Genomic DNA, 15072 nt, shown 5'->3' on the forward strand with positions numbered 1-15072 from the left:
TATCAGTGGATTATATCAGATGTTAGCTAATGAACACTTGCTATGCATTTAAAAAATAAATCATAATAAACCAGAAAGCTTGAAAACTTATTTACTCGATTGAAGGGATAGTTCACCCAATAACGAAAATCCTGCCATCATTTACTCATTCTCTACTTTACTAAACCAAATTTGAGTTTCTTTCCTTTGTTGGGCATAAAAAAGATAGATTGAGGAATAATGGGGAAAAACTGTCATTGCCGTTGATTTTCAAAGTATTTTTGTTACTATGGATGCCCATGGTTGCTGGTTTCCAACATTCTTCAAAATATTTTTGTTTTGTTTTCAATTCATAAAGTTTAAAACCACTTGAGTTTGAGTAAATGATGACAGGCTTTTCATTATGACATCACCAACATCATCTGTTGTGACATACTAACCATACTGCTCCTTTTTTTGCTTAATAAGTTAACTATTTGATGCCTATTTTTCTATTTATTACATTCCACAACATTAGTGTCAAATGCTATTGTGCCATTTTTTCAGTTGTGTCATTTCTGCCACTTTAGATAGAGTTCCATTTGGATAGTTTTTTTAGAACCTACAGTAATTTGAATACTGTAATCAGCTCCATATAAACAAACCTACAGTACAAAACAAAACTGCAGGGGAAGCTTAAAATTAACAAAATATTAATGTGAATTGGAATGCATGTCGATAAAATCATTCTTACACCTGTTTCACATAGCATGTGCGAGCAGAACGTGAGCATCCTGTGTTTTTAGATTAGACCTTTTATACTGCACCCAGAAGCAGCACTCAATCGAAGTGTAAAGGTATTGATAAAGACCAAAACACATTAAATGACAGTAAAAAGTTGCATTTTTATAGTCAATCAAATTAACTTAAACAATTAAATAATTGCAACAAATATTTGTTATGGGCCCGAAGTACAGAACCAAATTTAAAACAATTTTATTATTATTTTTGCTTAAGTTGCACACTTATTTGATCATGTATAAATATCATTATAACTATATTGTATAAATATTATTAGAACTATAGGCCTACATCATGCTGACAATCAAAAACAAAATTAATGTTACATGATATCACGGGCGATTGTCTTCTGGCCGAGTGCACCTTAAAAGACATGGATGACAGCCCTTTTAGAGCTTGAGAAGCATATATGTTTTTAGGATCTATATATTTGTAAAATAAAGATGTGCAGGTTAAGGAAACAGTGTGGAAGAAAAATGCTGTGAGCTTTGGTGCAGATGAAAAGTGCAAATATAGATATATAGGTATATAGATAGACCAGACAGAGATAGATTGATCTGTGCAACAGCCGTTGTTCGACTGTGTGCTCCAGATTTAGCTGGTGTGAAATGCAAACAACTGTGCAGTGCTTCTGCTCTCCACTGCTTGCGCGTGCAGTGTAAAACAGACATTAGTGAGGAAACTTTGTAGTGAACAAGTTCATAAAACTGAACTGAAACTTTAGTAAACTGTTAATATTCAATATTTATTAAAAGCATGACACGCTTCACATGGTGCCATAAGCATTATAGACTCATTCTGAAAACGTAACCATATATTTGTTTCTGGAGATTGCGAATTATGTAGCTAGAGCTACGTATGGATGCATTTCGTCTTTAAAAACGAAAGCTATGAGGCGGTATGACAGCGTTTCTTTTTGCACTTACCAGCTGACCGCTTGCCTTAAAGTGGACGGCTTTTCAGCTGTTGTTTGGTAGCTAGACACGTAAGTCGGCAGACTTGAGATGCAAAGCAGAGTTGACTGCGATGACAAATAAATGAAGTACAGTTCCAGAAAGCAGGTAAGACAAAAACAAAAGCCAAAAATTAAAATAAAAGTGAATAACGATGAGAATGTTTTAAAATCTGAAAACGTGTTAAAAATCAGTTGAGGGCTTTTCTTTTTTGGATTGCTTTTCAAAACACTGCGATTGGGTTTAGGGAAAGGGATGGGCGGGTCTATAGGTGCTTTTCAAAATACTATTTATTGGGTTTAGGGAAGGGGAAGGGTGGGGGATTGGTCGGTTGGTCAGTCAGTCAGTTAGCCGGTCAACAGCGGCCTCTGGTGGACTCAGGCTACCGCGAGGGCTTTTCTTTTTCTGGATTGCTTTTGAAAACACTGTTGGTTGGGTTAAGGGAAGTGAGTGGGTGCTGGTCAATCAGTGCTTTTAAAACACTACCGGTTGGGTTTAGGAAAGAAAGAGGGTGAGGGGATCGGTTGGTCAGTCAGTCAGTCAGTCGACAGCGGCCCTTTGGTAAATTTACGCAAGGAGAGCAGGCAAAAATGGCACTCACAAGAGAAATTTGAGATCTGAAAAAGCTTACAGTGGCCTCTGGCGCATTCGCGAAAAGTTTCCTCTCTCCAGAAATTAGAATGAGACTGGTTGCACATAAGAGTCATTACAAAGTGTGTTTTTTAATAAGTTGCCAGTTTTTAAACTAATTACAACAATTATGGTCATTAATTTGAATAAAAACTTGCAATATTTCACAAGCCAAAATGATTTGTTTGTGATTTAATTTGTGGCATCAGTTTTAAACTGATTTGAAGTTTAATTGTATTTTGCTTAAATATTTTTTTTAAGCAAAATAGACTCCCTTCACTTCATAAGCGTATCACACTTTCATAAGAATGCAAATTAACTAAAATGGCAATAACACAAGAGCAAACAGATGGCCACTGTTTTAATAGATGCGCTTCTGTGCATAATAAACAGAAAGATTGAAGAGTTTGCGAAATTAATGGAAGCCTTTCAAACGCATTATTTTGTTCCATTGAAAAGCGGCGATGGTGAAATGCAGTCAGATCCCATTATTGTCTGGTACAGATCAATGCATAATGCAAATGAATAGCAGGATTTCTAGTCAATTTGTTTTGGCAGAGAACATTGGCTGTTGGACGTCTGGCAATGGAGAGACGAGCTGGATGCGCAAACACACACACCTGTAATATTCAGGAAGCCCGGAGAGACGCTGATGTGCGTGCGTGGGAAGGTTTGTTTCACGGTCAGAGACACGGCAGACTGAAAAGCTTCAAATGATTTAAGCGACGCAAAACCGTCAGCCTGTGACTCCTCTGATTTTCTCATGAAAGATTATGCTAAATCACGTTGCTTTTAATTATGAAGCCACTGACTTTGTATTTCTCTTGCATGAGCTGACAATATGTCTTTCATTCTGTGTGTTTAGATTTACGTTCGTCTTTGTAGCAGATGCTTTTTTTTATTATCATAGTGAATAAAGAGCACAAAGCACATAATTGGCAACTAGCTAAGAAAACACACCGCACGCTAAGCCAGCCCTTAATTTCTCACCACACGCCTTTAACTAAAACAGACATAAAACACTGAATGTAATTTGACTTTATATACTTTAATTACCTGTTCTGTACAATAATAATGCCAATTATGCAGCAGACACTGGAAATATGCAGGTAATTGTTCTGTCATTCGCTTCTGCAAAGCTGAAATTACCCGTCAAGCCTGTGCTTTGCCGGGAAGTGAGAGCAGCTGTATGTTTGTGTGTTTGCTGAACTGAACAGGAACTAGATGGTTGTGGTTTGCTATTGACATGCCTCTCAGGTGCTGGACTCGTGCGGCGACTGAAGAATCAACATTCAAGTCAGGTGAACTCAGTCTGAATCCCTCAGAGACAGTCGGCATACGGATATTAAACCTTTATCTACATGAAGCAGAACATTGTGAAGAACAGCTACAATCAAAAATTGGTTAACTTTGTTACCCCAGCATAAAGTTTATATATTATTCATATTTTACAATCAAAACCCATATATCTGACAGTATTTCACTGTAAAATTGCATATAATGCTATGTTACCATATAGTGTGTGTGTGTATATATATATATATATATATATATATATATATATATATATATATATATATATATATATATATATATATATGTATATATATTACACTATATAGTGAGGTAACAGCATTACATACAGTTTTATTGTAAAATATTGTCAGATGTATAGATTTTGCAAGTAAAATATGAAAAACTAATGTATGGTAAAACAAACAACAGTAAAAGTTACAAATATGATTATATTTTATAAAAAATATACATTTCTTGTTTTTTTATTGCTTTTGTGCTTTTGTGTTTCATTATTGTTTATATTTTTATTGCAAAGTTTCATGGAAAGGCAACTATTAATGAATTTACAATTTAATTTATATTGCAGCACTTAAAACTCTAACATGGAAATACGCTTTTGGCACATCCAGTAGATTGGTATATTAACATTAATAGCAAACACTAATGAAATATGTTGTAATGAGTTGTTTACACCGGATGTACCTTGTGTGAAAAATGGCGAGTTTAGCGCGATTTTTAAACTACTCATGTCACAGTTGTTTTCACACTGCATGACAATCTGGGGTAGTCATGCAATGTCTTCACAATAGGAAGAATCACAGACAACTTTGTTCAAACTACGACTCTCAACCAAACACATGCAAGGTGTGACATGCAATAAAAGTAAGATCACGTAGTATATCTTTTGTTATTAACTACATAATGAGAAATGAGCCTTGGTTGAAAATACTATTTTGCTCACCTGGCTTTGAAGGGAATTATCAATTTCTTCACAACTTTTTTCTTTTTCGAGCCGGTTGTGATATTGCTCAAATGACACGTCAAACAGACACGGGTGCTCCTGCCAAATTTCTAGTTTTCCCTTCATTTCTTGGGTCTAAATAAACAGAAAATAAGTGCTTTTAACTTTTCCTCCAACCTCCCGCTGGTCAGCAGATACCCACACTAGTGAATGCTGCTCGCTGGTTGTAGGTGATGGCCGACGTTATTTTCAATCAAAACACATTTCATGGCATGGGATTTCATCACACATAGGTGCAGATATTAAGCATGGCAAATATCTCACGGGCGTCGGAAACTTGTCAGCGATTCCCTCAGATGGCGTCTTTGATAGTTCAGACAGTGTGATTGTTACTCACATGAATAAGTACTGATTTGCCTGTGATTTCAGGCATTTGTCGGAGATTTCTCAAAATCTGTCGGCGAGTCAAAATCAGGACTAAAATCGTGCAATCTGAACTTAATCGCCTAAATTAGTCATAATAGAGTTTACTCACTTAATTCCCAAAATTCTCTTCACAACAGTCTCTCTGGTTTGTTGCAAAATGGCTGACACAGATTTTTTTGAGAGGTTAGCAGTTGTTATTCTGCTAATGAAGGCTAAAAAATACAGCAGATACACCTCGAACTGGTAATGGGTCTATAAGATCCTTTAGATGTGCACCCAGCTTAGTAAGTTTCACCAACTTCAGAAGAAGGACACTACTAGAACAAGCTCCTGATTGGTTAACGTGGCTTGACTGATTTACGCAAATCACATTATGCACGTCAAATGCCCAAAAACGCTTAATTTGTGCTATGTCATTAGCTTGAAATGCGTCATTCACACCGCATAATGACTATCGCATCTTTGCATTTAAATCACTCACACCCAACGTTTCATCCACATTTAGTGTAAACGTACCATTATAAGTTGCCATCCCATAATATACCGGAAAATATTGTCACTGTATTTTTTATGGTTCATTTCCTTATTCGTTATAAATGATGCACTGATGCTGTTTTAAACCCAACTGCGCCATCATCTCCACCAATAAGAAGGACAATATTTTCAATGAATGCCTTTTTAATAAGATATGTGACCCATTATCGCGTAGCACCAACTTGATCAGATAAAACAACAACAGCCTAACAATTCATTCAAAAGTTAATGAAACATTACTGATGCGTCCCTGAAGATAGTGAAGCAAAAACAATATTAATAAGATGGAGGGGGACGTCGATACGTGCCTCTATTTGTGGTCAGTGAGCATAATGGCATATTAATGATGACTGAAGAAACATGGAGGAGACGAGGTGAGATTCTCATTGATTGCTGCTATTGGACACATTATTAGTTTAATTGGAAACGAGGCACCGTCAGTCTTATGTGTAGAATGCCAGCATGGCTAACAGTCTCTGAAATCTCATTGCATGTGGGACAAATCAGACATCTGGCCGACAAAACCAATGGTGGAAGGAGAAACAAATTACTTTTATGATGAACAAATGACGATGAGCAAATGCATTCATTAATGCGAGAGACTCGCACACGAGAAGACAAATGACTTTTGGTTCAACTGATAGACCTTGTAATTATAAAAGAAACTTATTATTTACTTATATAATTTAAAATACATACTTATTATTTATTTATGAATCAGTTCAAAGTCTTTTGCTACCATGAAATTGAATTTGTGTAAAGTTGTAAGCATATTAGAATGTGAAAAAAACAGCACTGTTCATGCAGTTATCAAATCACAGATGTAGTAGTTTCATTATATAAATATAATAGTTTCAAAGTGAAGTGCAGTGTTCTTTTACACATATGTAGCTCATGATACAGTGTTTACAGTGCTTTTAGTCTGGATCACAATTAATATCTCTTCACGTGAACTTATTTCAGCACCTGCTTTGAGTTTAATGCCCACTGAGTAAAGCAACATGTTCCAAATAGCTTTCTAATGGTAAATGTTTATAAACCAGCTGTTGTTAAAAAAAAGAAGCTTACTTTTCTGTCTATCGAAAGGGTGAATGAATGTATGAATGAATGAATGAATGAATGAATGAATGAATGAATGAATGAATGAATCAGTAGGTGAATGAATAGAAGTGGGTGAGTGAATAAAAAGGTTAGTGGGTGAGTGGGTAAATAAATAAATAAATAAATAAATAAATAAATAAGAGTGAATGAATGAATGAATGAATTAATTAATTAATGAAAGAGTCAGTAAGGTGAGTGAATAGAAGAGTGGATAAGTGAATAAAAAAGTCAGTGGGTGAGTGTGTGAATGAATAAATAAGAGTGAGTGAGTGAGTGAGTGAGTGAGTGAGTGAGTGAATGAATATAATACTAAGTTGATGAGTAAAGAATAGAGTCAGTAATTGAGTGAACAATGAATGAAAAAATTAGTAAGTCATTGAGTGAGTAAATAAAAGAGCAATAAGTGAGCGAGTAAGAAAAGGAATTATTAAGTCAATAAGTGGTTGATTAAGTGAGTGGATGAAGGAATAAGAGCTATGAAAAATAAATAGGCGTGAATGGAAAATTTTTAATTGTAAGGATAAAAGACTTAATAAAATAATAAGTGATTGTGTATGTGAGTGAGTAAATATGTAAATAAATGAATGAATACTTAAATGAATGAGTCTATCTGTCTGTTTGTAATTCAAAGAATGAATAAATAGGTTTCTCTGAAAATAAGTGAATAAAAGTCAATAAGAGAGCAAGTGAACAAATAAATGAACAAAAAGGTGAATGAATGATTAAAAGATACAGTACATGTTTGAGTGAATGAATGAATAAAATGTGATTGAGTGAATGAATTAATGAATGAATGGATGAATGAATAAATGAATGAAATAGTAAGTGATGTAATGAATCAATAAAAGAGTGAATAAATGAATCAGTAAAAACTGATTGAGTATGTGAATGGATGAATAAGGGAATGAATGAATCAGTGAATTCATAAAGGAGTGAGTCAGTCAGTCTGTAAATTAATGAATGAATAAGTCAGTGAGTGAGTGAAATAATGAATGAACAAATGAATGAAAGAGTGAGAAAATGATTTACAGAGTCAGTCAATGAATAAATGAGTGCGTAGGTGAGTTGAATGAATGAATGAACAAGTAAGTGGCTATGTGAATAAATGAAGTACAATTAAATGTATTTCCCAAATCATGAAGCAGGAATATTGCACTAAATAACTCCACAACAATCCTCTCAATTCTCATCAGATCGTTCTTCTACGATAGAAGCAGTTGAGACGTAAAATGTCATAATAAGAGGCTGGTGGCGTATTGTTCAGCAAACAGGCAAAGCAACAGATCTGGTGTCAGTGTGAAGTGAAAATCATTGTGATAGTTTTGCAGCTATATTGGCTCCTCTCTGTTTTCGTGCGGCAGATCATCCGCCCTGCTGGTGGAGGTCCTCATTATCTTGTTCCACCCACTCGCTATTTGAATTATTTGCCCTGCTCGATTTGGCAGCACCAGACCGACTCCATCATCTGCCACGGGTGCTGCAGACACACACGCAGAGCTCAAAATAATGCTGACACGCAACACACGCAGGTTGAGGAGCAAACCTTCTTAAAACCGAAACGGGTGATGCAAAAGTACAAAGTAGAAAAATTAATTGATTCCTTTTTTTTTTTTTTTTGATTTCCTCAGATTTAAAGTACTTTAAACCCAGCCCAACTTTATTAGAAAAGCTAAGAAACCTGTCAAATGTACCTAAAATAAGATCATATGGAGATATGGAAAGATCTTTATCTTAATCTTAAAATCTATGATCTTATAACCTCTGATACTTAGAGGTTATTACTAACAGCATTATCATTATTATTTTAATCTTATTGTTGTTAATAAATAAAGATGTCAAAATTATCCAAATATTATTTTAATTTTAGTGAATTGGATAGAAACCTCATTTAAATCTCATTTTTTTAAACAAAAATAGTATAAAAACCAACTTTGAACACTGAAAGAGTTTGGCTGGAGAAAGAACAGCATAAATACATTTATATTTCATATAATGCGTATGAGGTACGCTGTAACTCATTTTCTAATTAAACACCAATTAGGATTAAACCACTGGCTCATCCACGCTACACTGACAATGTGCCTTTTGTTTTACTAATTAAAAACACAGTTTGGAGTGGATTTATTTCTATTATCTCATGCAAACAGAGCAGTATGACCACTGCGGACAGCAATTCTTTCCCAGACTGGTGCAATTTTGACAGAAAATGGCATACTGTAAGATTTTTTTCCCTCACTCCATCTCTGCTACGTGTAATATGTGTGACAGGATTACACTTTCAGTATTTTCACCCATTTTTTTAATGAGTGTGTTAATAGTATCTCTTTTTTTTTGCAAATGCAAAATTTTACTTGTAAATATTGCATTGACGCTCTTTAGCTTTCTAAATGCCAGAATTAGTCAAATGAAACAGAAATCAGTTCTGCAAGTGTAAAGGCCCCTCTGCTGCATGAGCCCATTATAATAGTTTAGAAAAAAGAAAATGGTTATTTGTTTGCATTATATGTGACCTGATCCAGCAAAATGAGTCACAGTGACCCAAATTTCAAAATTGAGATTCTTGTATCAAAGGAAAGAGGAGGCTCTAGGCTTCAAAATGATATCCTATAAAAAAAAAAATTTGAATAGTTTTGAAGATATACTCATTTGAAATAATGTTTGTCTGCCCTTTTTCTAATAAAAAACAGAGAAAATTGCAAGTAAACATTTTTTTCCTGTTTTTTTTTTCTGATATCCTTCAAAATCCATTGCTATTTATTACTATTTATTTCACTGCTTAATTTATACATTTATACAAATGCTATTAAACCAGATTGAAGCTCAAATTATTTTTTAATTAATATTTTAAGGGCAGTTTTACTCAAATCTGAAAATAATTAACAGGTGCAGAATTTTTAACAGTATTAAATAATTCAAAACGGAGATGCCAAAAGTTAAATATTGATTTAAATAAAATTTTCTATACAGTAAGAGTAAAAAAATCTTCAATAAACAACAGAAAACAGCTCTCCATTGTTATGTTTACAACATTCAAGCAAACGGCACATGCTTTGGCTAACTCGTCATCTCAATCCATGCTGTTTCCACACACACTGCTTCACAACTACACATGACCTTATAAACTTCCTTATAAACTGTTATAGGCTTCTCAACATTTTCATCATCCGCATTATTCTCATCCACGCTACATTATCCTACACAGTATTGAATCTTTCTGAAGTGATCTGCTAGTTTGTTTACACAGAGCGCTGCTATTTCTGACAGGAATGGTGCGACCAATCACATGCCTGTTAGTTGAAACGCGACTTTCCTTTAACAAATGATCAAAGTTTATGTCACTGCTAGTGTACATCTCTAAGATTTTTGATTGATTTTTATGCAATGTTTAACACCACATTTGGAGAGCAGAGATATTGACATTTTATAGGATACCCAGAATACAAAGAAAGCGATGAGAGGATAGAGAAAAGCAATGTTCCAGCGAATATTTCCAGCGAATGTAGTAAATCTTTAAGTCGACTTTAATAGTCATTTAAATACCTTTACTCAATGATCTGGACTTTGAAACATATATATATATATATATATATATATATATATATATATATATATATATATATATATATATATATACATTTTCATTGATTTTTTACATTATCGTCCTGTATCTTAAAATGCAACTTTCAAGTAATTTTGTCAGATTGAGTCACATATTAATTAGTCTGGTTTTGTTTACACCTGTTATATCGAGTTTCTGTTGATCTGATCACAAGTGGACAATGCTAAATACAGGTACGTAGAAACAGTTGATTGCTTTCATAGTGCATTGTCGAATGAATTTGATAAGCCACTAAAGACCATTGACTCTCTGCCTACTACCATTCTTGAACATAACAGGAAACAATGTTACATCACAGGATCAGAAAAAGCCCATACATACATGCACTCAACAGACTCTATTCTCGAACTAATCATAAAATCAGTTACATTTACTTTTAGTTATTTAGCACATGCTTTAGTTCAAAGTGACTTACAATTTTGGAGCCATTCAGCAATTCAACAAGAGGTAATACACACAGTGCTATAGAAATTAGAAAGTAACTTGTTTGTGCTCAGAGAATTTAGTGCCAGAGTAAGAGCGCTAGTTTTTTATTTTTTATTTACCGGGGTTAATGCTCTCAGAAAAGATGAGTTTTAGTTGTCTTCTGACTCTCTTGGGCTCATTGAAGACCACACTATCTGCAGATTTTTGAATCATATGTATAGGTGTAAAGGTTAAGGATAAGTGTCCAGCTAAAAAAAAGCATTGCATTAGTCCAGCCTTGAAATGACAATGAAAAGTTGTGCAGCATGTTCTGTTAGGAGGGGTCTAATTTTTCTGATGTTGAAGAGTGAAAACCTGCATGATTTAGCACAAAAACACATGTCGAAATAAGATAAACAAGATGCACTTAATATACTTATACTTAATATACTTAAAATTGTATTAATTTAAAACACTGAGATTCAAAACAAAAAATATAATTTTTTTGCTCAATTTCTCCATTTGTTTAGTTTGTTGTACGATATGATGTTGCATGATATTTTTATTCTATTGGAATGTTTAAATTGAATGTACTTAAGAGTGCGTGTTCTAGTCTGTTGTCAAAGGAATGATGTACAAGGGAAAATGTGATTGGCTCTTTGTGTTTGGACTGACGTCACTGGTGGGTACAGCATAAGCGTGCATTTTCTAATGTCTGCTGTTCACTGTTAGTACGATTTCATATTTTTGTCTCAAACGTCCCATACATTGTTTTCCTTTATTAATGTAACATTTAGCAAGAAAACAACATGTTAGACTAATCTGCGTCTAATGTTAGGATCATGTTATTCTTCCGGTCAATCGCAACCGCCATTGCCACATTACACAGCTCAAGACATGCAAAGTGCAAAGATGTGCGTAATGGTATTGTGACATCGAAAATATAGTATGTAAAAAAGGTAATGTAAGTTTTGGCTTTGTTAGCGTGCTCATTTATGCCACATTACAACCGATCGTGACCGCCACATTTACAGTTACCATATACGTGACATGCTTTATGAGGTCGTCACATCTGAAGTTTATTATGGATGTTGTATTCGATGAGTTATCCTCCTGAACAAAGCTTTATCTGATGTGTTAATTTTGATGATGATTATTCAGTGGTGGTTATGTATCATCAGAAATGTTTAGCATAACATTACCCAAGGTTTTTTTTTAACATTTCCTTGTGAGTGAAGTATTAAATAGACTAGAATACTTTGAGATTTGACCCTTTCTTCGCATGCAAAAAATGCAAATACATGTTAGTTAGCAGTTTTTAAAGATATGCAATCTCTTGCTCATCACCAGGGTGTTAGCAAGTGCATTTTCACTTAATTCGAATTAAAAGCTAAATGAATAAATAGCAGTAGCACTCTAATTCTTTTGGTTAATGATAGCGGTTTGTGGAAAATTGGGAGATAACAGATCAAAATACACTCAAAATATTTTTTTTCTTGTTTAAACTACTCAATTCTTGAGATTTCATTAGAACAACTTAATTTTTTGATGTTCAATCCAAATAAATTTGTTAAAAGTTTTAAGTTAAATTAATCATTTTGTGTTTGGACAACATGAATGAATTGTGTGGAACCCTGCATTTTTTACAGTGTATGTAAATGTGGTCCCTGGTTGATTGACCTTAAAAAAAATTATTGAAACTCATTGCCCTAAAAAAGCTAATTTTGTTTTGTTGAAAAAAAAAGGTTTTTAGGTTTATTGTACCTAAGATTTCAATACTGTTGTACTATAATCCTTTTTTTCAGTCAACTAAATATTTAATTAAATGCATTTGAAATCGTAAGTATAATAAAGTAAAATATGCAAAATACTACTGCATAGTCTTCATAATAAATATATAAACATATATACTTTGTTAAAGAGGCAAAATTTGTAATTTTTTTGTCCAAAGAATAAAGGATTGAAATCGTTTGAGATCCTGCGATTTGACTATTGCAGGTTCGCACATTGCGATATTGATGCTGAAACGATATATTGTGCAGCTCTATTTTTGATAAAGCCAGGGCACTGTGCACCATCGATACATGAGTGTTTGGCCATACCTTATGAACTGACTAGTTATTGTGATTCATTGTTAGGGATTATTACAGTGCAATTGTTGACCTGTGCTGCTATTAAATTAAGTCTTTTAAATCCAACTTAACATATTTCACTAATGACTATGAGAATCTAAATTAAAACTGTTGCAATTTTGTTTTCAAGGAAATCCTGTTATTTAAAATAACGATAAACATGTCTCCAGAGAACAAAAAAAAACCCACTTTGGATGTGATTCAAATATCGTGACATGGCATATAAAAAGCTCAGTATGCATAAGCAAGGTCCTATTTGGGTATTTGATGGCAGATTTCAGACCTCAGAGTCCTCTGAGGGACGTCTGTGTTCTCATTACTGCAGGCCAGCACATTCCTTCTCGTGTGTATTCAGAGCTGCCGTTTGTGTTAGTCAGGTCACCCTTAGTAATGCAGGTTAACGCAATTCCGACTCAGTTACCATAAAGAAGTTCCTCTGACAGATCAATAATTATGCAACTCTGCGGTTTATTATTGCTTATTTCACGGCTCTCTCGAATACTTAATTCTGATTTGTCAGTCATTACATTCTAGGTTATTTTATTCCCAGATAGCAACTGCTGAAACTAATAACATGGGCGTATTTGGGTACTATGAATAATCTTGACCATTAGTGGATATATTAATACACATATTTATTTGTTTATCTGTCACGCTGCTGTTCTTGACTGTTTGACACCACATTGTGACTGAATAAAGTGTAGATAAGCGAAGGCAGCATTTACCCCGTATTTCTTTCAGCAAACTTTATGCTTAATGAAACAGTTAGTAGGTTGTTACAGTTTAGATTAAAGTGATATCGCTTTTTTTCTGGCAAAAAGCTGTGTAATAATTGGGGTTATACAGTTAGGTCTAAAAATATTTATACATCAATACAATTCTAACATTTTTGGCTCTATATATCTACACAATGAATTTAAAATGAAACGAACAAGGTGTGCTTTAATTTGAGGGTATTTAAATCTAAATCAGGTGAACGGTGTAGGAATTACAACAGTGACTACTTTACATGGACACCCATTATTCAACTTAAATCCGATTAAGACAATACTCTGATTAAGAGTAACCATGTAAACAGTGATTTTTGATTGATTTAATCAGATTCAGGTCATAATCGAACTAAAGAGAAATCAAATTAAGACGTGTGGAGTATGCCGATTTTAGTCGCATTATTGAAGTGCATTACAGACATGTAAACACCTTAATCAAATTATGACCGTCATGTAGGGCTTTTCGCAGCCTTTTGCGACAGGATAGTCTACACAAACACACAGTTTAACACTCTTTGCACCTACTGAGTCAGTGCAGACCACAGACACCTGCATCGTGAAATGCAGAGTTTTTTTTTTTCTTCCTTTCAACATGCAGTATGAACTTTCATTAAAACAACACTTCCAGCAGTTCATAGTTACATCCATATCTTGTTTGTCAAGGGGGGATGCAGGAAATGTTCATGAATGAAAGTGAAAGTGCCAAACTGCAGTTAAAGTCCACAAATTAAAAATTGAACACCCAAATTACATGAAACTCCGGAGGAAATGCGGATAGCGCAGTGACGCGATAATGTTAATCGAATTATGTGCTATAACATGTAAAACAGGATTATGAAAGTAACACTCAAAAAGCAACTCATGTAAACACTCTAGTCTTATCATTCTCTTGATTAGATTAAAGCAAATAATTTAATTACTAATGTCCATGTAAACCTAGTCACTTTGCATATGTGTCTAAAATGTTAGCACTGTGTCAATGTCCAAATATTTGAGGATCTAACTGTACATAGGTGGTAATTTCAGTCTCATACAACAGTTCTTCATCTGATACTTGAGGTATTAAAAGTTATCTTAACCTAAAAATAGTAGAATAAAAAATAGTACAATAATATTGTTTACTTCCTCTTCCTTTCCTAACACTCCTAAAACCTAAAGCTCAAAATATCCCAAAGGAACAGGTTCTTTCAATTATGTTGTCCTTTATTTTATATGTGGCCTAATTTCATTTAAAAAATGTCATTCAAATCTTCAGCAAATGTGCTGTTTTGGACGTGAAGGGAAATGTCAAGCACTTATGAGCAGTTAAATGTTAAGCAGTTCAAAGTGTTTAAATGCTGTAACTAGCGGTCGTCATGCTGCTGATGTATGTAAAATCAGATATCATTACTGTACTTTACTGTGTCTGAATTCCCTGTGTGCGTGTGCTATTTCATATCTGACGTCTTTTGGAAAGTAACACGGCTCACTTATGATTTATGCATGC

The 15072-nt window shown here is 34.1% G+C and overlaps 1 protein-coding gene across 6 annotated transcripts in view; it reads right to left on the minus strand.

The window, feature by feature from the left end:
* The window catches only part of LOC147844722 (uncharacterized), a 101756-nt gene that overhangs the window by 70464 nt on the left and 16220 nt on the right, over positions 1 to 15072 (minus strand). Inside the window, exon 4 of one of the 6 annotated variants that reach the window (XR_015483164.1) lies at positions 1686 to 1780. The exons of the other annotated variants lie outside the window; for them this stretch is intronic. The gene's annotated coding sequence lies outside the window, so the exon portion shown is untranslated. Of the gene's footprint in view, positions 1 to 1685; positions 1781 to 15072 lie in introns of those variants that run through there. 6 annotated transcript variants of the gene reach the window in all.

This window comes from Danio rerio, chromosome 4, assembly GCF_052040795.2.
Source record: "Danio rerio strain M-AB ecotype USA chromosome 4, GRCz13ab, whole genome shotgun sequence".
Taxonomy (NCBI): Eukaryota; Metazoa; Chordata; class Actinopteri; order Cypriniformes; family Danionidae; genus Danio; species Danio rerio.